Consider the following 26,857-nt stretch of genomic DNA (forward strand, 5'->3'; position numbering starts at 1 on the left):
GCACAAAGTGTGGGGCTTTGCTATACTCTCTGTCAAGTTCCTTTGAAATGACCCAGATTTCATGGAAACTGCTCTCTTATCACATACCTGTGAAGTGGAAGCCAGTTTTGTGGGGAAAATCTGAAACATAACCCTTTTTTTAAAAGAAAATTACTCTTCTTTTCACACACACTTAGGACACCTTCGTATAATGAAATTAATTTTGGAGATTGTACAGATCACCTATAAAATACTTTTTTATATATTTACATATTACAACTGTGTATATTTTTCAGTAAATCATACAAATCTAGTACCACATACTATATTTTTCAGACTGTCAGAACTTGGAATACACTAACAAAGTTGCTGTTGCAGGTGGATGGGTTAAATTAGATGTTATGTCAGAAGATCTGGGTTCTGATCTTTTTCCCCCAATGTAAAAGCAGCCACTGGGGAGATTGGATTGGAGTCATAGCACTAGGGATTAATCTCTTATTAGATGCAGATTTAGTACACATCAGGATCAATTGGAACATGTCATGAAAAGGCAGGTACTCTACTTTTTAAATAAGATATGAAAACAGATCAACAGATTCCCATGCTAAGCAGTGGGCTGGGAGCAGAAATCTGCATGCACACAGTTACTGAACAGATTATTACAATGGGGGGGTGTTAACGGACAGATGTGGATCCAAATCTCTCTCCCTCCAAATAGCGACCAGCATAGACAAAGTTGATGGTCTGGTTTTCTATGACCTGCATGCACAATCTCAAACAAGTCAGAGGGAAAGCCCTCGTCATCATAGCACTCTTTGGCAGACTCCAGGCTTTATCCAGAAGGGGATCCACACCTTGAAGCCTGTTTCCACATACAGATGACTGGTTTGGGATGTGTAATTAAATCTATGTCTCAAAATATCAGTAATGATGGGTAGGAAACATTAAAAATAGCACTATTGTATTATGAACAGTAGGTGCACACAAACACAGTTCCGAGAACAGACTCAAGCTTTGCCTGCCCCTTTTTGTTTCTTTCAGTAACTAACTCTAATATTGTTCTGATGCAGTCCTTAGAGATGGACAGATCAGAAGGCATTCCAAGTCAGATAAGGTTTTGTCCATGAAGATATTTCTGGAAAGAGAGGAAGTAAACAATCATCTTGTGCTTTGTGCAAAATTAATGACTTTTGAATTCAGGATCTTTAGTCATCAGAACAGGATATTATTGTTATTAAGTATTAAACAATACAATGTTCCAGTTTCTAAGGAAACAAGTTGGAGAAACTAAGTTTGTAAATGCTGTATCCTCAAGAAAATGGTTATAGTGTTAGTCTCCAGGGCATCATTACAAAGTGCAATTCGCAATTAAATTTCTATAACCCTTAAGCAACAAGATTGTTTGTTTATAAGTATGGATATGATCTTACAGGCTTCTGGATGGTGGTTGCCCTTTTCAAGGGATTAGCCCTGTCCCGTCATCTAAGTGCTTATGAAGTTTGCTTCACCAACTGCCATATGCTGTTAGCAATTTTGTTTTGTTTTACTTTTGGTATTGTCTTCTCTTACACAGCCAAGCTTCTGTTCAAGCCTGAGTTCATAGTGTGTTTTTCATTAGTGAAAGCCTTTCATTCTGTTTCACACATGGCAGCAAAAAAGGCAAAGTCATGCTGCCATGTGTTGCAAATAACAAGATTTTAAAAAGAATTGATGCATCTGTTTTGCACCTGAGGCTTCAGCCAATATCAGCAATGAATCTGGGGCCATGATACAAAGGCAAGGGGGTGAAGAACTCATCTTTGATTTATTTATTTTTCACCAAAAAAGAATCAAATGTTTTGGAATGAACTGCCAACGCTTTTATTGTTTACAATTCACCTGATGAACAACACTACTGCCCCTAATATTGCATTTATTATTTGAGAATCTGTGGAAGAATCTATAAAAAGCTAATAACACTGGATACAAATCTTCGAAACAATCAACACAATTTTTTATTTCCTTCAGTAAAATCAGTGTTAGTTTGTCATCAGACAGGTGTTGATTTTTATCTCCTCTGCCATCCACCTTTTTCTTTAATCTCTTGCATGTGTAATTATTTTAATGAAATTACCCCTACAGTTCTGCAAACTCTGATTGTATTCTACACTGATTAAGAAGCAAAAGAACAGCTTCAAAACAAAGCATTTTATGATTTGGCACTGTCATGCTTATCCAGGGGAGCAGAGAACTTTAAGGAGGACAAGAGAGTGGAATAGTACTGAATGGTATTTAGACAATGCAAAACCAGCATCTTCTAATAAAAAACACACTTAATAAATTGATGTTATGTACAGTTATGGAATTAAGGCAGTCCTCCCTTGCAAGATATTTATTTATTATTACATTTATTGCCCACATTTCCTCCAAGGAGCTCAAGGTGACGTATATGGTTCTCCCCACCTCTCCATTTTATCCTCACAACAATTATGTGAGAAAGGTTAAGCTGAAATGTGATGACTGGACCAAGGTCACTTTAGTAATGTAATCGGAAGTGTGCATGATCCCTACCACATTTTGATCATCAAAGAGCACATTCATTTCATTACTCATTCATGAGAATCCCATTAATTTCATAAGCATTTTTCTAAAGTATAGTTGTGTTCTCTCCCCCCCCCCTTTTCTTAAACTTTCTTAAAGGCCAGCTTTGTATTTACCTAGAATGCCTCAGGTGTCGTATAGTTCTGAGGCATTGTGGGACAACGGCAGCTGCCCTGCTCCACTGGCTGTCATCTTGTTTGTGGTGGCAGCCATTTAATTTACCCACAATGCTTTGGAATGATGCTGGCCACTAGAGGGCAATCTCCAAGAAGCTCTCTGCTGCCACCATAGCAAGTAAGTCTTACGTCCTTGAGTACCACAATGAGAAATTAATGAACATGAATGGAAGTCTCAACTGGGGCTCCCGTTCATTTCTCTCCACATTAATTTCATAATGAATGAAATTTCAACTGAAGAGGTCCCATTCAGTTCAATTTTCCATTCATTCTGAAATGCACACCTGTGCCTCAAACTGCAGTTCTGGAAACAATGGGTAGCAGCTTTAAACTAATATCAGCAGTAGCTAGAGCATGTATACTTTCAGAGCAACCATCAAAAAGGGTTTGTGTGCAGGTAACCTCCTTGTTCATAATGAATGCCTTTTCTTCTGTTGTGTTTGAAATTATGAACTAGAGAGAGAGACAGAATACTTCTGGGTAACTACAAAGAAAAGTATACTGCAGGGCTGCTTGTCTGTGAGGTTTCCTGTACTTTTTCATCAATATGCTTTAAGCCTGACCTACAGGGTCTGCTTCAGTTGACAGAAGAAAGTAATTAAGTCTCTGTGCTCATTACAAACTATGTAAGCTCATGAGCTTAGAATGCCCTTTGAGCCAAACAGCCTGCCAGTTGTATGACAAAGACTTCTGAGATGTAGAGTTAACAATTAGAGATAGGCAATACAGTCTCTCATGAGGTGTGATGGGCATTGAAGTACTGTAATCCCCAAACCTATTTCAAAGAACACCACAACTGTTCCCAGTGTAACCTCATCTTCTCCCCTCTCATTTCCAACACAGGAAAAATCGAAATGTCATGGTTGAGGTAACTTTTAACACTGATCCAGTGTAGTGCCAAGGGCTGTGAGCTACTGCTGGTTCAAATTCACCATGGCACAGTGGAGCAAGTCACTATTCTTTTGGCCTAAGCACCATCATCATCATTTAGTCACTTTTTTCTAAAAATGAACTCCAAGCAACTTCCATGCATTAGCCATTTAGAACAAAGCAAGCTTGGAAATGTGCACACTAAGATTAATTTACATAATATATGGTGCTTGCAGAATTCTGATCTGAGATGCAACATAATTAACTTTGCCTATATTCTACTTCTGCTTTTGTGTTCTGAATTTTAAGTAACACTAATATGACATTTCAATTTACTTAAGCGAAGACACAAAGCTTCAAGCAACTTAGGTTTTCTACCAGAATTTTTTTTAGCCTCTTTCAAAACCCTTACCCCCAATCCTAAATATGGTAGAAAAAGGGTTATTTTTATTACCCAGCATTGTCAGGCTATTGTACTTGTTGTCAAGGCAATGGAATGTGCAGAAAATTAAGGTCCTGAAGGCCTTGATGAAATAAGCACTTTCAAAAGAATAACCTGTCTCCAAAACATAAGTTTTTATAGTAGAGAGGAAACACACCATATATTATCTAAAATCCAAATAGAGTTAAAGGAATGTTCTCATTGTGCTGAAGGACTTTTTACATATGGCAGTGACGTTTTCATTTTAATGCACCACAAAACATACTTAGACACCCTCTCTTCTGTTTGAATAGATGCTGTTACTCTGTTGTTAGACTATTGCAATAAGATCTATATAGGACTGCCCTAGAAAACAGATTGCAACTAGTGCAAAATGCAGTTGCCAGAATCTTGATGGGGCCGACAACTCAAGATCATATAACACCAGTACTCAAAGAGCTGCACTGGTTGCTTATTTGCTACTGAGCCCAATTCAAGGTTTTGGTCTTGACATGTAAAGCCCTAAACAACCTAGGACCCAGTTACTTGAAGGACCACTTCTGTCTATATTGTACTTCCTGGGTGCCAAGGTCTGTTGGGAAAGTCCTCTTCGTAGCTCCATCATTAGGGGGGCAGTGTTGTGTAAGAGGGCTTTCTTAACAAGGGCACCCTATTTATGGAATACCCTTCTCCAGGATGTTCAGTTGGCACTATCATTATCCATCTTTTGGTGTCAGCTGAAGACCCTTTTCCAGGTTTTCTGGAGCCTTCTTGAGGCTTTAAGGGGTTAACCATTTTTCAACCTGTGTACATTGTTAAGGGACTGATGTATAGATTTTACTGAACTGGGTATTCTAATTATAGCATCAGTTTATCGGATATATGTGATATTTTGGCTTTGTATCCCATACTGGTATCACTCTTGATGAAGAGTAAGATATACATTCCCATGATAAATAATAAAATAAATACTCCTGTGGGCAGGTCATCTTCTGTTCCCTTGTTGTTACACCTCTGCCATAACCTCCTCACCACAAAATTCTGGAGGCTCCTGAGCATGCCCACACAGCCTGAAATGTCACTGAAGCTTTGAGAGCCTCCAGTAACAGTCAAATACCAGGGTTCCAGAATCCAGCAATGGCTTCTAGATTGCATTCTAAAAGTTAAGCAGGTTTAAAATTATAAATCCAGTCCCACCAAATTATTTTCAGAGTGGAGGTAAGTAGGCCCACATCTCTAAGGTGGACTGATATAGCTATTCCTTTTCCTGGTGGTGACTTTTCACTGGCACTAATCTTATTCATCCAACTTAAATATATGTAATGTATTTTTAGATATCGGCATTCTTGAGGAATTTGATATTTGTGAATTCTGATATGAGCTGACCTGACCTGCACCTCCTGGAGCAACGTGCCACATGGAATGGACAAAGCAATCCAAATCCCTTCTTCCAGCACTCTGTGGGAGGTTTGGATTGAACGGAGGTGCTCCACTGATCAGCTCTGCCAACTGAGCTGGCCTCTGGCCACCTGCTGCCAACAGAATGACACTGTTGGTGCCGACCGACCTCCCTTCCACCCACTGACTGTGTGGCAGGGTTTGAGGTCTGCTGGTGGTATCACTGCCAATGGAGGCCAGCAAAAAACTCTGAAACAGAGTGTTTCAAGGCTGTGGCTGAGTCAGCCTGGAATCCACTGGTTCCCAAGCTGGTCCCACTGCCGTTGGACAATGGCATTGGGACTGTCTGGAACTTACCGCTGCACTAGTCGGGAGGTGGCCCAAAGATTGAGCCCAATCATCCTGTCTTCCACCATGAGTGGCTGAGCTGTGAATGCAGAAATGGTCTTGCTGCTCCACAAAGGCCCACCGTCAATGTGTCTGTGTGTGTTTGGATTGCACCTTTAGTTATCCATCACTTTCAAACCATATTCCAATGTGTTCTTCAGTTTAAAAAAAGATCAAAAAACATTTAAGAATATGCAAGAGAAAATATTTTAGCAATGCATATTTCTGAGAGAAAATATATTTACAAATACATATCTATATATGTATATTGTGCATGTAAATTGTAAAAGTAAATTGTGCAGGTTATTTAAAATTGCAGATTAATGTGAAAATGGGACAAAAAGACTTATGGATGAGCATATGCAAAAATTATAGGGAATGGAAATAGACTAATAGCAATATATATATTGAGATCACTGGGGCTTATTCCCCTTCTGTGCAGTGCACAATGCTTCATCTACCTGTAAGGTGGTATCATGACATAAGAAACATAAAAGCATATGAAGAGCCTTGCTGGAACAAACCAAACAAAGCCAGCCTTACCATTAAGCAGCTGCCTCAGGGGGCACAGAGTGGATAGACCTGTCTGGGCGGCATGCCTTCCCTGTACACCCAAAGGTAGGCTGCTGCCTTCAGATGCAGCGGAGGATGTTGTCACACTGCCTGTATTGAAATGCTAGCTTAGCTGGGTTTTGTACAAAGAATGGCAGGAAGCACATCTTGCCCTTTATTTATTTATTTATATACCGCCCCATAGCTGAAGCTCTCGGCGGTTTACAGCAATTCCGACAGCTTGAGATGAAAGGCCCATCTAGTCCAACATCCTGTTCTTTTTATTCACTTTGCACTTAATGTTGAAAATATCACTTTCCAAAACAATAAGATAACCGAAACACAGTCATCCTTCCAAATTCACCCTTATCGGAAATGTGTATTGCAGCTCTCCAATCAATCTGAATTTACAAAATTGCATGTATTAGGGGAAAATGTGTATAAAATAAATAATTTGTGAAAAATAATATATAAAATTGCATTATACCAGGGGAAATTGTTTGCAAAAATTCTACTAGTCAAAACTGCATACAAACTGTGTTTACTGGGAGAAAATCACACTAAAATGTTAAAAAAAACTTTCATAACCATTTTTTAAATAAAATTTCAGAAATCACTGCAGAAATGTGAAGAACTGAATTTAAGACTGGAAAAATGAGAAACTAAGAAAACAAAAATTGACAAATCCTTCCACCCCTACTTCTAACCAGTGCCTAACCAGATTCCTATGGGAAGGCCTACAAGCAGACAAGAGTGCAACAGCATATAATAGCACATACTGTTAGGCTATTAGTTATTATAATTAACAGCAGTGATTTCCATATATTATGAAAAGTCACAGAAAAGAAACCTCAAACCCCAGGGTGTACAATAAGAAAAAAGGAATTTACATGAAAGTGATGTGGCTGGGAGAGACAAGCAGAGATTATTTTTAAAGCATTTTTGGAATTCATCCAGTTAGCTTTCTGTTCTGTTGAGCACTGATAGTTACCTCAGCAGACGAATCTCCACACAAACTGAAGTTTAAACTACCTCTACAGTCTTGTCATTTCAATTCTTCACACTATTGTCTATGTATTTTAATAGTCTTATCTGTAAAGCCATCTGAAATAACGGAATTCTCTGTGACAAACCGCATGAGCAAGGCAACGAGGTGTTCAGAAAGAGCAACAGCCGCAACAACTGGCTTCTGCCAACTTGAGCACTCAGTCAGTGCCGTCGCCAGAATATGGTTGATCAAAATATATCAAGACCTTTAAAACCTTTAGAGGCCACGACGACAGATACTGTTAAGAACCTAGACAGAACTAATAACTGAAAATATGAGGAAGAAGGTTGTTAAAATATAGGGATCAAGATGTAGAGTGACGGAAATATCTGCAGAAAGGCCACCGAAAGGGCACATCCATTCTTAAAAGGAGGTTGATTATCTTACATAAGGATTACATGTATTATAAGATAACAAAACACACTTCATTGGGTCCTGCCGTAATTTGTAAGTCAGTGTCAGGCAGCAGTAGCAATATTGTAACAGTAGCCAGTGTGGCGTAGTGGTTAAAGTGTTGGACTACGACCTGGGAGACCAGGGTTTGAATCCGCACATAGCCTTGAAGCTCACTGGGTGACCTTGGGCCAGTCATTGACTCTCAGTCTCATGAAAACCCTATTCATAGGGTTAACGTAAGTCGGAATTGACTTGAAGGCAGTACATTTACATTTTTAGCAATTGTAAAAAGAATGACACTAAATGATTTCATTGAGTGAGTATGGCAGAGACTAGTTACACAGAAGTAAGCAACATGAAAATTAATAATAATAATAATAATAACAACCATAATTCAACTTATTGGTCATTTTACACAGAAGTTGCAAAGTAACTTACCAAACAAAATTCAATACATTTTAAAAAGTCAATTCAAAAGTGAATCAAAGGTAAGCCAGTGCCAGCTAAGCTCCTTACATATGGTGGTCTTCAATGTTAGTCCTACTCAGAGTAGAGCTACTGAAGTTAATAGGCATGACTAATTTAGTTGCATCATCATCATCATCATCTTTATTTATACCCCGCCCTTTTTCCAAACTGGAACTCAAGGCGGCTTCCAGATAAAAGTAAGTACATATCATTAAGAACATATAAACATATGAAACATATAGACATATAAAAATCAGCATTAAAACAGAATTAAACTATTAAGAAGTTAAAACCAATTAGACATACACTTAAAATACAGCAACACAGTTTAAGAGCATACAAGTAAAACAATAACATACAACACCCTCTTCAATCACTGCCCTTAAAGCCTTCAGTTCCAAAGGCCTGCCGGAAGAAAAAAGTCTTTAGCTGTCGGCAGAAGGACTGCATAGAGGAGGCCATTCTTGCCTCCCTAGGGAGGGAGTTCCAGAGCCTAGGGGCAGCCACCAAAAAGGCCCTATCTCGTGTCCCCACCAGTCGCACTTGTGAAGGTGTTGGGATTGCGAGAAGGGTCTCTCCTGAAGATCTCAGGGCCCGGGCAGGTTCATATAGGGAGATACGGCCTGACAGATAGCCTGGACCTAAGCCATATAGGGCTTTATAGGTCATAACCAGCACTTTGAATTGTGTCCGGAAACAGACTGGCAGCCAGTGGAGCTGTTGCAGGAGGGGAGTTGTATGATCCCTGTAACTTCAGTGGGTCTAACTCTGAGTAGGACTTAATTGAATACAACTCCATAGCCTTCTCCCCATCATAGCGGATCAGGTCCTTGCAGCTTGTACAAAATCATGGCAGCCTGTACAAAACAGAATTCAAGCTTGTATTCAATCTGAAAACTAAAACTACAGTCTGTACGGGTGGCTTGTAAACCTCTTAGAGGTTCCTATAGTCAAGTGGTATATGCATTTTGTTAAATAAATAAATAAATGAACAGAGTCTTGTATATAAGGCCACTTTCACTCCCATTTTACAAATGAAGAGCTGAGGCTGAGACAGGATTTTGGTCAATAAAAGGTTGGATTCAAAGAAGTAATATGCACACCTGGTGGTGAATGGTACAGCCTGCTGGGACTTTGCTTGCTGTACTTCCCACTTTTTAAGTTGAATAGTGGTGTGTTTCTTCAGCAGTGAAAAATGCTGTGTGAAAATAAATGAAGCTTCAACTGTACACGCTAGACTACCCTGAGCATACATATCACTAGCTCCTAGATCCTAGCTCATGTGGATCCTAGCTCATGAAACTGAAAGAAGGGTGTGGAATAGATTAAGCTAGAAAGTCTACCTACCCATTGATTTAGACTTCTAAACCACTGTTTTCCTACAAGCTCAGTGCCTGGCCCAATGTCATTCAGTTTATGGCTGAGTGGTGATTTGAACTGTGTAGTTCCCAATCCTAGTATGACACACTGTAGCCACACCACACTGGCTATAGCTTGCCAACCTTTTGGGGCCAATGGACACATTTGGAATTTTGACAAAGTGATGTAGGTGCGAGACACAAATGGCTGCCATGGGGGGCATGGCATATCACAAAACGGCTGCCACATCTAAAAGGGCATAAAAAGAAATGGTGTTGACATGACCCCTCCTCCATCAGCCACCCCATCAATGGGGGAGGGCTACATCAGCCACTTCTATGCTTATTCATAGAAAGAAGGGAGGGTGGGAGTCCAGTCCTGGCATCTAAAGAAATGTGGACACGTTTATAGGGGTGTGTTTGATATATGAGAGGCTGAGCCAGTGCAAACAGAAACCAAGCAGGAACAGCCAGCAGTCTCTCATTTTTGTGGATTTTTGAGGGGATATTCATGGAGTCCTTGTGCAGGCACCGTAGCAGGTACTGGTGGGCACACTGGCACTCACAGCTGCTGCGCTGGAAGTCCCAGCTGTAAGGTATAGGGATTCAGACTATATTTTGGATGCCTGTTGTTCTGTAAACATGATGTTATGTTTTATCACCTGCCAAACCCAGGCTTCAAGGTCTTTTAGAAAATATTACAACAGGAAGTTTTATTATTACAAATGCATGATGACAACTGAGACATTCAAATCTGAAAAAAGGGGCCTAGTCTCCTCACCATATGGAACTAATGACATGCAACCACTGACAGTTCAGGCCCAGATTCATTCAAACTTTCTTATCCTACCTGCACTATACTTACCAGGTGTGACCAGGGCAACAACAGCCTTACACACTAACTCATGTTATGCACAGCACAAAGTAGGTGGTCTACATCAAAGTGGTCTACATCAAAGGGAGATTTTCCCTAGCTGTTTACCTTATTCTTTTTGTAGTAGCCACCACATGGCTGATAAGACACCTGCTATCCGGCACAGTTTCACACGCATGGAGTAGCACTGTGACGATCTGCAAGAAAGCTAATTTAGCTCCTTAAGGGAGGCATTTTATTTACTAGTTCTAGTTAACAATATAAGCCTCAGATAATGGTTTCTACTAAGTATGGATTCAAGCCCCTGAATACATCAAACTAGGCATGCTATAGGAGAAATTGCATGTCACTTAATCCGTGTGTGTAACCCATTTATATGGCAATACACAAACCTAATTCTTTGTTAATCTAATTATTTTCTGATCAGAGTAGACTTCTGAATTATGGGTAGATTCTGAACCATTATATCTTACTCCACATTGTTGCCTTGGATTGCTTAGTCAAGTTACACTTTTAGGGCAGAGATTGGCATTGGGCAGAATGGTGACTCTCTCACCCACCACTCAATATTCTTAAGGGACCAACTGTTTATTTAGTAGTTGTTAACTTGATGGATGTTTTACAGGAGGTTTAGTCCCAGTGAGTAAAGCTGGGGCAACCCAAAACCCATGTAGATTGACTACAGATCCTCTGGGGTGACAGATCAGGGAGAATGGTAAGGACTCTGAAGTACCTCAGGATACATCACAATCCCATCCTATAATTTAATCACCCTTTCGTACCCATAGTCTGGGACACAGATTAGATGTTACAGTTACCATGGGGATCATTATAAAGTAATGTGGAATTCACAGTAGCTTCTAAAATGAGCTAACTACTCAGGAGAATTAAAGTGACAATACAACTGGAAAGCCCTTGCCAGAGTCAAATGCTCTTTTGTCCCTTTAAGGGCTAAAATATGCATTCCATGGGAGATCTGCAATTATCCCTACTAGGCGAAAGTCGAGTACTTATATTAGGCTTTTCACCACCACCCCATCCCATCAATGCTATTAGCAGTGAAGAAGGGATGTATTTGATTAGGAAAACAGCATGGGGAGAAAAGTGTAAACATCCCCTCCCCCAGCATCTCATTAACATCCCCAACCGCTTTTTAAAAAGGAACAATTGACAGATCTAAACTGCAATCCTAATTCTATGTACTAGAGAGTATCCCTATTGAACTCAGTGGGACTTGCTTCTGAATAGACATGGTTGGGATTGTGTTGATATAGTCATGGATATCATATGTAGTATGGTCTTAAGAGTATACAATGGAGAGAGAGCCTCTTAAGATGGTTTTGCATAAACTTCCCTGCTGTCTAACTGAGGAGAACGTTTGGGATAATTCATAACCTATTTTGTCTTGCAAGCCATGGGCGTAGAAGGAAAAATAGATTGCTCACAAGCTAATATTAGTCTGGTAACATGACACCATCATTTTATTTCTATCAGCTGGAAGGATGTCACACATTCTCTGGCAAGAAAATTTCCTTTCTCTCCCTCTCCCCCCTTTTTTATTCACCACAAAGATTTAGCCACAACCTGTGATGCTAGCACTTTGCTGGAAGGAATAGTTCAGGAGCTCCACTGCTGTGTTATTATCTGGGATCTATTATGTTTTACATTTTTCAAAAATCTTTAAGCTAGTTCTTTGACATTCAACTGCCTATAAAGACATACACCACCTGATGGGAAGCTTTGATGTGCATTTTGAGGATTAAATAATCTAGTTGGAAGGCAATGTGTCTCCAGCCAAGAAGAAAACCATGGAGGAAATTTTGCCCCCTGCCGTTTAGCACCACTGGCAGTCAATACCTTTTAGTTTACCCTCTAAATTTGATTTCATACATATTTACAGACTGTTTCTTCCTCTCTTACCACTAATTCTTGTGAGACCAAATTAAGAACAAAGATAGCAGGAAGAGGCTTCATCAAATAAAAATGTAAATATGCTGCATCTCATTTGCAGATGAAGAAGCTTTATTTAAATATTTTTTCAAACAGAATATCCTTGCTGCAGCCTGCATCATTATCACTTGCAACCGTAGAAAAGTAATAGCCTAACAAGTCAGAGGAAACCCACTGGGATTGCAGGGGGATGTATGCATTCTGGTAATGTAGTTTAACACTCCCTCCTCCCTGAATTTTCTGCAACTTCAGACAAGAAAAGAGAGAGAGGGGACAAGCACTAATAATTCCATATCAGCGTATGGTGTCTAACCTCATTATAATGCAGATAGAATTAAAGGATTATCATTGTTGTTGTTTTTAAAAATAACACCGAGTGCCTTTTTGTTTTCTTCCATGGAAGGTGCTGATGGGTAATTTCATCTTTAAGAATCTGGGGATCAGTTAAAGAATATAGCAGTAGGGGGTTGGTGCAATCCTCCTTTTGCTAATACAGGTTCTCTCCCATTTATCTCCCTCTGCTCAGGATACCTTTTGCAGTTAAAAATAATGCCCTGAACAAAATTAACAGTAGTTAGTCAAGGCAGTGTAGGACATCACAGCATATATTGGCAGTCATAATATTAAAGCTAATGTGGGTGAAAAGGACTAAAGCAAACAGTAGGGGCTGTGTGATCAGGAACAGGAATCCAGACCCCAAAAAGGGAAAATATTCTTGACAATCCCCCTGATCTTCCCTTTCATCTTCAAGTGGAAGAGAGATCTAGATCTTTTCCAGTCTGCATAGGGCAAGGTTTTACTAATGGGACAGGGAAATCATCATGGATCAACCAGCCAGAAAGCTCTTTCTGAAATCAAAAGTGTCACTTTGTTGTAAATCGACACAGCTAGAGCTAATTCTGTTATAGCTCTTGCAAGATTTGTCTTTTATACTATTGTCCAATAACCATGATACAGAGATGCAAACCACTCCCTTTGCTCTGCTGCAACACTGAAGTTGTCCAAACAATGCAGTGTTGTCAGGAAACTGATCCAGTGATCTCAACAAAGCAAAATGGTTCAGTAGACCAATGTAAGAATCCCAATCAATTCATGCACAAAAGTTCAGCAATGTATGCTGTGACTCAGGAGCAATTGGCACAGGGGTGGTGCCATGGAGCTGCCCTCCCAACATTAGCATCATTGCTGTTTACTGGGATGGAGCAGGGAAGCAGCAAGGGCAGAGCTATATGAGTGCATCAGCAAAGTCAAACTGGCACTCCTGTTCAGTGTGCCCACACAGCCCTGTACTGCCCATCCAATTCTGGTAAGCAGTAGCAATGCTAGTGTCAGGGCAGGACTCCACAGCACTGCCCCACCACAGTGGCCACTCCTGCTGTGATTACAATTGTATTTAGCTACTAGGGGGCTGCTGCCCTGCTTGCTTTACACACCAACGCTGCCTACCACCACCATAGCTCCCCCCAGAGGGGTGGTCAGAGCCCTCCATCTTGCCCCCCACAGATAGGGTTGCCATATTCCAGTTCCACAAATCCGGACAGGTTAATTTGCATATTATGCAAATATTTGCATATTAAGCAAATATTTGCATATTAATATTTGGATTGTCCAGTTGTTTTGTTTTTGTGCCTAGGAATTACCACCAAAAACTGGGGAAGGATGTGAGATATCTTTTTTTTTAAGCAACATTTTCAGCCTTAAATGCCTAGTTTCCAACACTATGGAGTATTTATTGATTGATTAAGATAATTTATATCCTGCCCTTTTGCTGTTAAAAATAGAGCTCAGCACAGCTTACAAATATAATAAAAACAATAAAAATACATAATCAATATAAAAACATATATGTGAAATTAAGATTTTTTTGCTTCAATATGAATAACTACATTTTTTTACATTGAATTACATTTGCCATTTTTCTGCCCATTCACCCAGTTTGGCAAGGCCCTTTTGGAGCTCTTCACAATCCCTTTTTGTTTTTACAACCCTGAACAATTTAGTATAATCGGCAAACTTGGCCACCTCAGTGCTCACCCCTAATTCTAAGTCATTTATGAACAAGTAAAAAAAGCACAGGTCCAAATACCAATCCTTGAGGGACTTTTTACACCCCTCCATTAGGAGAACTGTCCATTTATTCTTACTCTCCGCTTCCTGTTTCTTAGCCAGTTCCTGATGCACAAAAGCACCTCTCCACTTAATCCATGACTGCTAAGCTTACTCAGGAGGCTTTGGTGAGGTACCTTGTTGAAAGCTTTTTGTAAGTCCAAGTACACTATGACCAATGGATCACCTCTATCTATATGCTTGTTGACACTCTCAAAGAATTCTAATAGGTTAGTGAGACTGGACTTTCCTTTGCAGATGCCATGCTGGCTCTGCCTCAGCACGGCTTGTTCTTCTATATGTTTGGTTAATCTATCTTTAATAATACTTTTTACCAGTTTTTCCAGGACAGAAGCTAACCACCCTGTAATTTTTTAAAGATTGGCATTACGTTGGCCACCTTCCAGTCCTCAGGTATGGAGGCGCATCTGAGGGACAAGTTACATATTTCCCCCACACAGGGGTTGCCAAAGCTCCCCTTTTTGTAAATGTGAAGACATTTTAAGCTGCATTTCCCCCCTTTTTAAAAAAGCTCAGAAATCAGCCAGTGTTTTTCTGTTGTATCTATTGGTTGGATTTTTATCCCTGGTTTTTAATAAATCCCTATTATTCAATTTGTGTTCAAAAAAGGAGAGAGAGAAAAAAGAAAAATACATAAAATAGAACAGACAATATATACATATTCAGGTGACCCATTCATTATTATTATTGTTGTTGTTGTTGTTATTGTTATTATTATTATTTGATTTATATCCCACCCTTCCTCCCAGCAGGAGCCTAGGGTGGCAAACAGAAACGCTAAAAACACTTTAAAACTTCATAAAAACAGACCTTAAAATACATTAAAACAACATTATATGAAAAACCTAACTGTACAAACACAACTTTAAAAAAGGATGAAAGAAAACAGATAAAAAGGGAGACAAAGAAAAGAAAAAGAAAAAATAACTTTGAAGAATAGAATTTTAAGTAAAGTATTCTAAACTAAATTATTTACCAAAAATGCACTTACTTAAATAAAGTTCAATAAATTTATTTATTTATTTATTATTTATTTATTGTATTTATATACCGCCCCATAGCTGAAGCTCTCTGGGCGGTTTACAGTACCTAAATACAAATTTAAAACACATCTTTTAAAAACAATTTGAAACACAATTTAAACATTTAACACAATGACTCTGGGACTGCAAAATCAATTGTCATATTCAGCTGAGATGTCTGTGACGGAAAAGAAAATACCTGCCATGGCTGTAGCCATTGAACTTCCAGGCTTTCCATCACCCTCTGTTTAGATCTAGATGAATATACAATGTCTAAGGCCCGGGCCACGGCTTGGACAGTGTTGTATATCCTGTAGGTGTCTAGAGACAGGATTTTTTCCACATCATCTTGGGGCAACATCTCCACATTCTCTGTCTCTCTGCACCTTGTCCAGCCTTTCACCGACAACGAATGCTTCAAATAGGAACAACTAAAAGCTTTCTCCACAAAATGCACGATAGGAGAGGAAAAAGGTAGGAAATCATAATAGGTTGTCCTTTTATTTGTCCCAATAAAGAAGGAAAAAATACCGTGGATGTGTTGGAAGGAGAAGCCATTGTGCATTAAGTCAAAGGAGATATCCCCCATAGCTGTTGTGATCAAGACTATCCCTGCAGTGGGTTTTATCCATATCTCGAATATTTGTCCTAGGAGAAATATTTCCAGTAAGGCATTAGAAGTCTCATAACAGGAAACAAACACATGGACTTGTCCCCACTTTTGGAATGAAAGATCATCAATCACTACTACATTCGTATTCAGTCGTGGGAGGCTTTGTGAGATGGCAACACAAATGCCACTCCTGAGCTCTCCCTTACTCTCTCATTCCAGAAATTAATAAATGAAGCCAATTTATTTTCAATAAAATTATTACATGGGTGGTATTTTAATTATCTTTTTTGATAGGTCAGTTTAACCATCTGAACCATTTCTAATACTTTTCTTAACCAATTGATCAAAGCTGAATTGTTGTTTTTTCACCATAAATGAACTATGCAAATTCTAGCAGCAGTCAGCAGAGTTAAGACCATTTCTGAGTCTACAGACTATACCTCTTCCTTTAGTATGCAAAGTAGTATAGATTTAGGAATTTTCTATATGTTGTTATATCATTAATTGTGCCAAGAACCAAGTTCCAGAAATTGCATCCAAGTAAATATGCTCAAAATTGGGCTGTTGGTGTTTTGTGGCCGAGGGTTCAAATAAACACATAGACACGAATGTTGGGTTGAACTAAGGGCCACTTTATTAAACTTTAAACTTATCCCTTAAAATAACCTGCAGAGGTAAAACATAGGTGCAGGAAGTGGGAGGCTTGTGGGGGGTGCGAGCTTAAATCAGCTCTGTCGCCCAACCTCCCCCGTGTCCATGCACGGCACACAAGTGCCAGCCCTGGCCGCGTCAGCTGGCCTCATGAATGGTGACAAGGACTTCAATCCCGGGCCACAAACACACCCCACTGTCCAGGCCTTGCTGGGAGCTCAGAGCAGGAAATTTCATTTGTCTGTATTCACAAATGTGTTTTGACAGTAACCTAAGCCCTTTTACAACGTTGTTAATTTAAATATAAGGAGATTCTTTGGGGTCTAATAATATATTACATATAAATGCATGTAATAACTCTGACACCCATTTTGAAACTGTTTCAGGAGGAGTGATTTCAAGTAGGAAAGCAGTTTGCTTGTTTTTTAAATTACATTTATATCCCACCTTTCCTCCAAGGAGCTTAAGGTGGCACACTAGCATGGTCCTCCCCCTTCCAATGTTATCTTCAGAGCAACCCTGTGAGGTAGGTTAGGCAGGTTAGGCTGAGAGATAGTGACTGGCCCAAGGTCACCCAGTGAGCTTTAAGTGGTGAAGAACCAGCAAGGCGAGAGTTAAGAATCCCCTTGCCTTCAAATGTCTCTCTTCCTAAGCTTCTTCAAAGGGGTGATTTGGGGTCTTTCACATATGTCTGCAGGCAATGTATAGTTGCATCTTTACAATAAGTAAAAAAACAATTAGATTAAGTGAGTGAACAAGTGAGCTAGTGAATAATTGAATAAAAAAGTGAATAAGTAAACAAGGATGTAAATAAACTAGTGTGCCTTGTGAATAACTAAATTTATGAGAAAATGAGTAAAAAGCACAGAGAATGCAACAGACTTTTGAATTATTTTATATTTTAATTAATTAATTAATTAAAACTTTTATACCCTGCTCTTCACTGCATCTGGTTCCAAAGTGGCTTAGAAAATAAAAACATACAATATACAAAATGCAAACCACTAACTAAACATCAGAGATTAATACATCAGCAATTAAAACATCAGAACAGAATTCATGGTGCAAAGGCTTCCTAAAATAAAACCGTTTTTACTAGGAATCTAAAATGCAGCAGGAATGATGCCTGCCTGATTTATAGTGGAAGGGAGTTCCATAAAGCTGGGTTCACTACACTGAGCGCATGAATCCTCATTGACATGAGTCATGCTTCTGGTCCATGGGGGACTTACTAATAGTGCTCCCACAGATGATCTCAGGGATCACCTTGGGACATATAGGTTAAGAAAGTCCCTAAAGTATCCAGGGCTTAGGTTGTTCAGGGGTTTGTACACTAGTATAAGAGCCAGCAAAACAGTGCTCTGCCCACTCCCCAAGTGGAACCCCTCTGACATCCATAATAAACCAAAGTGTACAAAGGCACAGTCCTAAATAGCAACTGGAGATAGTGCCAACAGCGCCAAGCTGAAGGGGCACTTTTTCTGAATATTTTCAGCAGCATCAAAAAGCACTTCAGAGTTGGTGAATGGGAATTAAAATGGCAGATGTGATTCAATGTATGCAAGTGTAAAGTGATGTGCCATTGGGCAAAAACTCCTAACTTCACATATATGCTAATGTAGTCTGAACTGCTGGTGAGACCAGAAAAGAGATCTTAAGATTGTGCTGGATAGCTCAAGGACTGTGTTGACTCAGCTTGTGGGAACTGTGTCAAAGGCAAATTTCATGTTAGGGATCATTAGGAAAGAAAGTGAAAATAAAACCGACAATATCATAATACTGATATATAAATCTACAGTGTGTAACCACACTGGCAGTAACACTGTACACAGTTCTGATTGCTGCACCTCAAAAAAGATACTGAAGAGTTGAGAAAGGTGTAAAAAGAAAGGTGCAGAAGAAGACTGGAGCAATTATGTTGTGAGGAAAAGTCTTTTAAAAAGGCAAGTTAGGGAAGACAAGATAGAAGTTATAAAAAGTGATGCATGCAGTGCATAGTGAAATATTTCTCCCTTTCCTATATTTTACATTAGAACTTGAGGTCATCTAATGAAGCTGAATGTTGGAAGATTAAGGACAGACAAAAGGAAGTACTTCCTCACACAACACATAATTAAACTATGGAATTTGCTGCTATCAGATGTAGTCATGGTTGCCAATTTGGATGGCTTTAAAAGATTAGACAAATTCATGGATTAGTCATGATGGCTGCATACGACTTTAAGTGTCAGAGGCAGTAAGTCTCTGAATGCCAGCTATTGCCTCTGAATATTAGTTTTAGGGAGCAGGAGAAAACAGCAGAAAGAGCTGTTGTCCTCCTGTCCTGCTTGTGTGCTTTCCATAGACTTGTGGATGGCCACTGTGAGCCCTAGAAGGGCCTTTAGTCTGATCCAGCAGGACTCTTCTTATGTTCTTACTTCCACACCTTTCAATGAGTTTTTTCAAACTTTCTTTGAAAGTTTTGAAAATGTTTTTCCTATTTAGGAAGTATTGCTCAGACTCTCAGTTGTATTTTTGCCCTCACTGATGTTGTATTATAACCAAGTCTGATTGACTAGATCAGGTGAGGGGAACCTTTAGTCTGGCAGACATTGATGAACTACAACTCCTATGATCCCTTGTCATTGTCCATGCTTGCTGGGGCTGATGGGAGTTGCAGTTCAGCAACATCTGGAGGTCCAAATGTTCCTTACACCTGGATGACATGGTATTGTGATATTATCCTGTTTGATATATCAGTGGTTCCCAACCTGGGGGCCGGGACCCCCAGGGGGGCCGTGAAGTAATCCAGAGGGGGCTGTGAACAGTAAAGAAATGAATTATTTATTATTATTATTTTTAAAAGTCTTCACTCCCTCGACACTGTCCGTTTTCCGCTGGCGCTGCAGATAACATCTCCCCCTTGCTCCAAATGAGAGGGGAGGCCTTTTTCTAAAGAGCCAGAGCGTCTTTCAGGCGCACTAAGGGCAGGTACCTGCCTATAAAATACATGGAAGATGCCAAAGGAGGCTGAGGGTGGAGCTACCAGGAAGAAGAGGGGATTACTATCACTGATTCCCGTCTCCTTGCACTGCCGCTACTGGCAACGGCCTTACTTAGAATGAGAGGAGAGGGCTTTTTGTGAAGCAAAAAGAAGCAAGGCTGCAAAGAAAGGCTGCTTTCCCCCTTCTTTCCTGGCAGCCAGCCTGCCTCCCTGAGGGGAGGGGGTCACAAAAAAAATTCAGCTTATAAAGGGGGTCTCATGCTCATAAAGGTTGGGAACCACTGTGTTATATGATCCTCAACTGGTTAAGATTACCTATGTAATCAAGAGAGATGACAAATTCATTTGAAGGATTAAAAATGATAGTGGAGCAGAAGATAAGGGAAACAATGTAAGTGATGAAGAGGTTCAATCATATCAAAAGTCCACAAAGTCCATTGGATACTCTATATAAGACATCTTGGTGTCCATGAGATCTTCATTAACAGTTATCCTGAAGATACCATCTCATCTCCTCAACCTCAGAACTGTTGAAAGCCTCCAATGAAGATGGTACACAACAAAGCCAAATAAAATTAAACTTTGACAGGGCATAATAACATATACTGCATGGAACACATTGATGCAATTATATATATAAAAAAGTATGGCTATTTCTCCTTTATTTCAATATAAAACTCTGTACCAGATCTGAACCTTGTAAGATTTTTTTCAGCATCTTTTCAAAGTGGCATTAATACATCTTTAACTTGTTACAGCTATTTAAACGTTTCTTTGGCAATATCAAGGTCGAAAAAACCATGATATTACCTGACTATTTATTTATTTATTTATTTATTAGATTTGTTAGACGCCCATCTGGCAGAGTTTAATCTGCCACTCTGGGCAACGTACAACAAAATACAATACAATCCATGTAAAAACAATTAAAAAAGCAAACAGTATAAAATTTAAAAACTGAATAAACCCCCACGGAACTACCCTCTGCCACCCTAACCCCGTTCCCAGGATGTAACATTGTAGTTGGAGAGACTTCACACAGATAGTATGCCCTACTGGAATTTTATTGTGGTATTCAATGAGCAAGATTATAAATATCCCAGGTTCCCATCACCTTACTTGATGTCATTTTTTGCCAAAATTCAAGTTCCTTGTGAAGCAATGCCATGTGCTCATTGTTCTCTCTGACAGAATACTGTGTGATTTTTCTCCTTCATTATTGTTACACATACTTCTGGTTGCTCAGTTGAATACTCACAGAGTTCTTAAGTGATAATAATAGTACAAACATTAATGCCTATTAATATTGTTCAGACCTCAATGTCTTTCAGATTTTCAAGAACAGTTTTTTATTAAAAAATGACAAATATGGACTTGTAATAATAGTTTTATCCTTATAACTAAGGATTTGTTGAATATGCTTTTATTGTTGGTGCACACATTGCAATCTCAACATGAAGGTTCTTTGAAACAGTCTCCACAGGGCACCTTCATACAGCAGCAGCTACGATGATTAGAGAAATCGATGCCCAACACTAACATGGATAGCCTTCATGTCATCACTAAGCCACCACAAGGAACATCTGGCAATAGTGTGGATGAAGATGAGCCATAGATGAAGATGCCCTATAACAATGCATTATGGCTGCTACATTATTATCTTTATTTATTTATATTATGTACATGGAGGAGCCACAGACAAGCAAGCTGTGGCAATTGTAATACGCAGACATTTATCTAAGTTCACTTTAGTAATAATGACAGCTAGGTCCCTGGAAAGTACATCTTCAGAGTTTCCATTTGAACCACAGCATTTTTCTGCAAATGTCTATTGAACCTAACCGTTCCAGGGTCAGCGACTGCACCTATATCTTCAGAGAACTTTTGCAGTTTTCCAAAATAGTCAGAGATAAAATGCAACCACTACTTTTGTAACCAGATAATCCAAAACCACAGGTATATATAGACATTTCCTAGATCAGTGGTGGCTAGCGTTGTAGCCTAACTTCCATCTGGAAATGATGGCTTTCACAAGGACAGGAAAAGCAACAAAAAAGTTTGTTTTCAACAATGACTGCACCATATTTGTGATTTTAAGATAGACTCTCCTGCTTTCAACTGGGAGTTCATTACTTATGATGGCAATATGTAAATAAGTCCTTGTCCAAAACATATTGATCTCCTTCTTAGAAAAATATTGGCAGCAAAGCTGATCATAATAAACGTGAGTTTCAAAGCACAGAAATAAATATCGTGTTTTGATAATGAGAAAGGAAGGGTCAAAGACCTTTACAAGAATATATTGTGCAAATTGCTTTTCTCCTTAAAGGACCAACTTTTTTTCATTTCTGCAGGTGAAATGTGTTACATGCTAATAAGAAGTTTCCTGAAATGTTAATGCCTAATTCATGAGGCAAAGAACGTTGTCACCTATAAGGGCGTATTTTTTTTAAAAAAATGTATAAAGGAAGGGGGGGTGGAACCTAGCTATACAAATAGTTTGTATAATGACTTTATAAACATGAATCACACAAACGAGCATTTCCATATTCTCAAAGTTTCCACTAGTGGCAATGAAAAGGAGAATTAAATTGTGCTTTTATTTTGCTGTTCTTATCTCCTGAGGCTAATTTAGACTTTAGAAAAAAGTAACAGTAATATTCATTCATTTCTCTCTGCCATGTTGTATGTTATTTTAAAGGTAACATCTATGGTGCCCTTGCTTTTAAATGTAGATTTATCCTCTCTGGATGAAGGTTGATGAAGCAGCTGTGTTTAAAAGTATGAAAAATTACCCCTTCCTCTATGTGAGCCCCTCCTTTGTGCTATCTCAGACAGAATTAAAGCATTACTGATGGCTGTGGAGCTCAATGGCCCTAGGCAGGGGATGTCACTGTGTCAGTGAGACTTTTTTTGGTGCAGAATCTATCCTATGCTGCGTATAGTTCCAAAGGCAGAAACTTACAGAGAAAGTAGCAGGGTAGTTAGACTGGGATGGGGGGTGTAAGCATGGTCAGGGTCTATAGCAAAATCTTTCAGGGAACATTGGCAGAGAGTAGGAAAACCAAGAAGCTGGGCCAGGATCTGGGCAGATAAAGTCTGGGAAAGAGATTAAAGAGATCATGGCACTGCAGTGGTTGCTTTCTTCTTTCTTCAGAAACCACTGGAAGGCTGGGGTCAATGGGATCAGAGCAGATAGTAAGCTTAACTGAAAGTCAAGGCTTAACTGAGAAGTGATTCCTGGTAAGTTGCTTCTTTTCAAAAGTATTTGTGTGTTGGAGGAAGGGGTGGTTGGGGAAGAGAGATTCCCCGATGGCGGGACAGAGTTGTAGCCCAAATGCAGAGCTTGGAAAAGTTACTTTTTTGAACTACAACTCCCATCAGCCCCAGCCAGCATGGCCACTGGATTGGGTTGATGGGAGTTGTAGTTCAAAAAAGTAACTTTTCCAAGCTCAGCCCAAATGTACTGTTACACTTCTCTATTTCATTTATAGCTCGATCTTCAGCCAAAAATAGGTGCCCCAAGCGGCTTACAAATGCCAGTGGTAAGACAGTCACTGCTCTCAAGCTTACAGTTTGAGATCACAATAGCAGGCCCTGCTCTCTTCTACATGCCATAGTCCACTCAAACATTTAACTAAACTACCCTCTTATGTTCAATGTTCACAGGTTGCCATGCAAGCATTCTACTGTACGTATTATGGGTATTGGCAGTATGCAACAGGAATAGCACTCTGAAAACTGTCCCCAATTCTGTGCATAGAAAAGATCTGCACAGGGCTTGTGCATTGCCCACTTAACATGCTTATCTCATTGTTAGTATAGGAAACTCTGGGTAAGGTTCCACAGTGCCTTGTACTATAGACGGATCCTATATTTTATTTCAGGAGTTACCAACCCTTTTAGACCAGAGGGCACATTTCAAAGTTTTAGAGAGTGCTGGGGGCACCAGTCACAAAATGGCTGCCATCAGGTTCATGGCATAACACAAAATTAGAAAGTAGTAATGGTGAAACTTTTCCCATTGTATTTCTATACTATAAAAGATTTAACCTGCTGAATTTCTGCCTGCAATGCAGCTGTCAAATACATAAGAACCTTGTTTTCTCCCCAAACCAAAGCCTAGGCTGCCATCCTGTACCCACTTACCTGGAAGTAAGCCCCGTTAAACAGAAATATATTTACTTCTATGTAGACATGCATAGCACTATACTGTAAGTTAACTATACAGTGAATTCTTCATGAGTTCTTGATTCCTGCACTTCCATTCAATGTCAGAGGTGGCCTTGCAATAATGAGGTAAGTTCAACTGCACACCCACTGAAATTCTAAGGAAATTCTAAAGCACCCTGTGAGTAGGCAGAAAAACAGAAGCCTTTTTCCATGGAGGAAGAAAACATTTAAGAAACTGAATGACAGGTTTCTGCACAGCACTAATATGCTACTCACCAACTCTAATTCCGAGCTTTCAAAATAGGGTATTATTACAGCCCTCTTCACATCTTTGGGGCAAATATTTGTGGGCTTAAAGATCTTCCCCCAATGTCCCAATTGTCACTGAAAACAATGTCCCCATTGTTGCACGTTGATAACATGCCACACAAGATTTTTGCAAAGTCCTTATCAAATATGGATTTCCTCTGCAATAATAATATGCTAAGCAAACTTCACCCATTCCTCTAGATGATATTCACTAATACGCAAAAAACCTTGCGGTTTAAGAATGTACCTATAGCCCACAGATATTTCTACCAAACTTTAAAAAGCAGGGAGATTGGGCAGCTATAGTGAATGCACCAGGGGAGCAGAAGACCTGAACTCCTCTCTGAGATATTATACTGCCCTACAAAGTTGTCAAACTGCAAACACAATTTGGGTTGGTCTTTCACAGTCCAATCCACTTGCTGTGTAGCTTGGAAGAATTTGGTAACATGTGCCACATGGGAGGTGCTGGAGAAAAGGAACAGGGCCATGACTTCCTTGCCCCTTTCTGTGCATGCTTATCAGACAAGCTGAAGCAAAATGGGGATAGCGATCCACATCCAGATTGAAAGTAGAAACAATGTGGATGGACAATATCCACATTTTAATGTTTATTAAGATTCACTTCTGGATACACATGTGAATATGGCCTTTATGGTTTATAAAGACAGGTTTGAAAGGGTGTAGAGAGTGCTTTGTCAAAGCTCAAAAGCCAGAGGAAAGTTAAGTAGTGAAGGGCAGGAAAGATAGATCTTGAACACTTTTTTGCCTTTCCCCATATCTGTTAGAAGAAAAATAACTATTGACTACAAGAAATATATGCAAATCAGATTAATCTGCACATTCTATGAAGCCTAAACAGTTGAGATTTTTGATTACCTTGGTGCACAATTGTTCTTTTGAAAGAACAGAATAGAAATATATGCATTGTATAATTGTATTGTGCTCAGAGAACTTATGTTATGGGGCATCTAACAAATAAATAAATGCACACATTGTAATATGTATTTAAACAATTATTACTTATTTAAATGCATTTATAAACCACTTAATATTTTAAAATCTCTAAGCAGTGGGCATTTAAACTGATAAGGTGAATTAATACATAGTATCTTGTTTTTGGTCTTCTTTTCCAAAAGGTGACTCATTCTTATAGATGTAATGCAATACAAGGCCAGATTATGTATCCTAGGAAAAATTTAAGTGGCTCCCGAATTGCACATTGCATTTGATTTAAAATGTCCCAAATTCTGAAAGAACTGGATTCATTCAAAAATATATATTAGCAGGGGATACTTATACAAACTAGCTATCCTTTTAGGGTGGCCTCAATTATCTTATAAAATGCTCAAAAATTGATTTTAGTAGAATGAATTTCCACCTGTCATGATAAATATGTGGTATCACCTTTACAATACCTTTCTGGGAACCTGCTTGGATGCAATAGCTCTGAGAGTATTCAAAATTGTGGTGACAAAACTTTGATGCTGAAGTTAAAATAGACATAGATATATCCATAATGACAATTTCCTCTTCTCTGAAAAATGGCAGCTACTATTTGGGAATGTAATAATAGTATGACATCTAGTGCTTCTAACGTATTCTTATCTACCAACAGGTAATAATTACTGACTGACGCATTACATAAAGGTTTGCAGTTAAGGACATTTAATGGTTTCTCTATGGTAAGTTCGAATTCCCTAGAAGGATACCCAAGAGCCAATGAGTAGTGACATATTTTGGCAGCTCTAGCTTTTTCTCCATGATATATTGGAAGACTAGGATGGGCAAGTGTGGGGAAAAATCCATGTCACTGAATGTTATAGGAGGATAAAATATGGCAGTGATCTGAAGACTGAATCCCACACTGCATAGTAGTGGCTGAAAATTAATAATAATAATAATAATAATAATAATAATTTTAATTTATAAGTTGCCTATCTGGCCAATGGCCACTCTAGGCGACGTATAACTCAATTAAAATACATCATAATAAATACAGTACAACAATAAAACAGTAAAACAGTGACAGTTCAGAGTAGCAGGCAATTAGTCAAAAAGATTAACCCTCCCCGGAAGTCCCGAAGGCCTGTCTGAAAAGCCAGGTCTTCAAGGCCTGGCGGAATACATTCAGGGAAGGGGCATGCTGAAGATCATATGGGAGGGAGTTCCAGAGAGTGGGGGCCGCCACTGAGAAGGCCCTCTCTCTAGTTCCTACCAGCCTAGCTGTTTTAGTTGGTGGGACTGAGAGAAGGCCCTGTGTGGCTGATCTTGTCGGGCGGCATAATTGGTGGTGTTGGAGGCGCTCCATCAGATAAACTGGGCCAAGACCGTGTAGGGCTTTAAAGGTTAATACCAACACCTTGAATTGGGCCCGGAAAACAACTGGGAGCCAGTGCAGATCGAACAGCACCGGGGTGATGTGCTCCCGGCGGCGACAGTTTGTAAGTAGTCGAGCCGCCGCTTTTGTATAAGTTGTAGTTTCCAGACCGTTTTCAAGGGTAGCCCCACGTACAGCGCAT

The sequence above is a fragment of the Rhineura floridana genome, chromosome 6 (genome assembly GCF_030035675.1).
Source record: "Rhineura floridana isolate rRhiFlo1 chromosome 6, rRhiFlo1.hap2, whole genome shotgun sequence".
Classification (NCBI taxonomy): domain Eukaryota; kingdom Metazoa; phylum Chordata; class Lepidosauria; order Squamata; family Rhineuridae; genus Rhineura; species Rhineura floridana.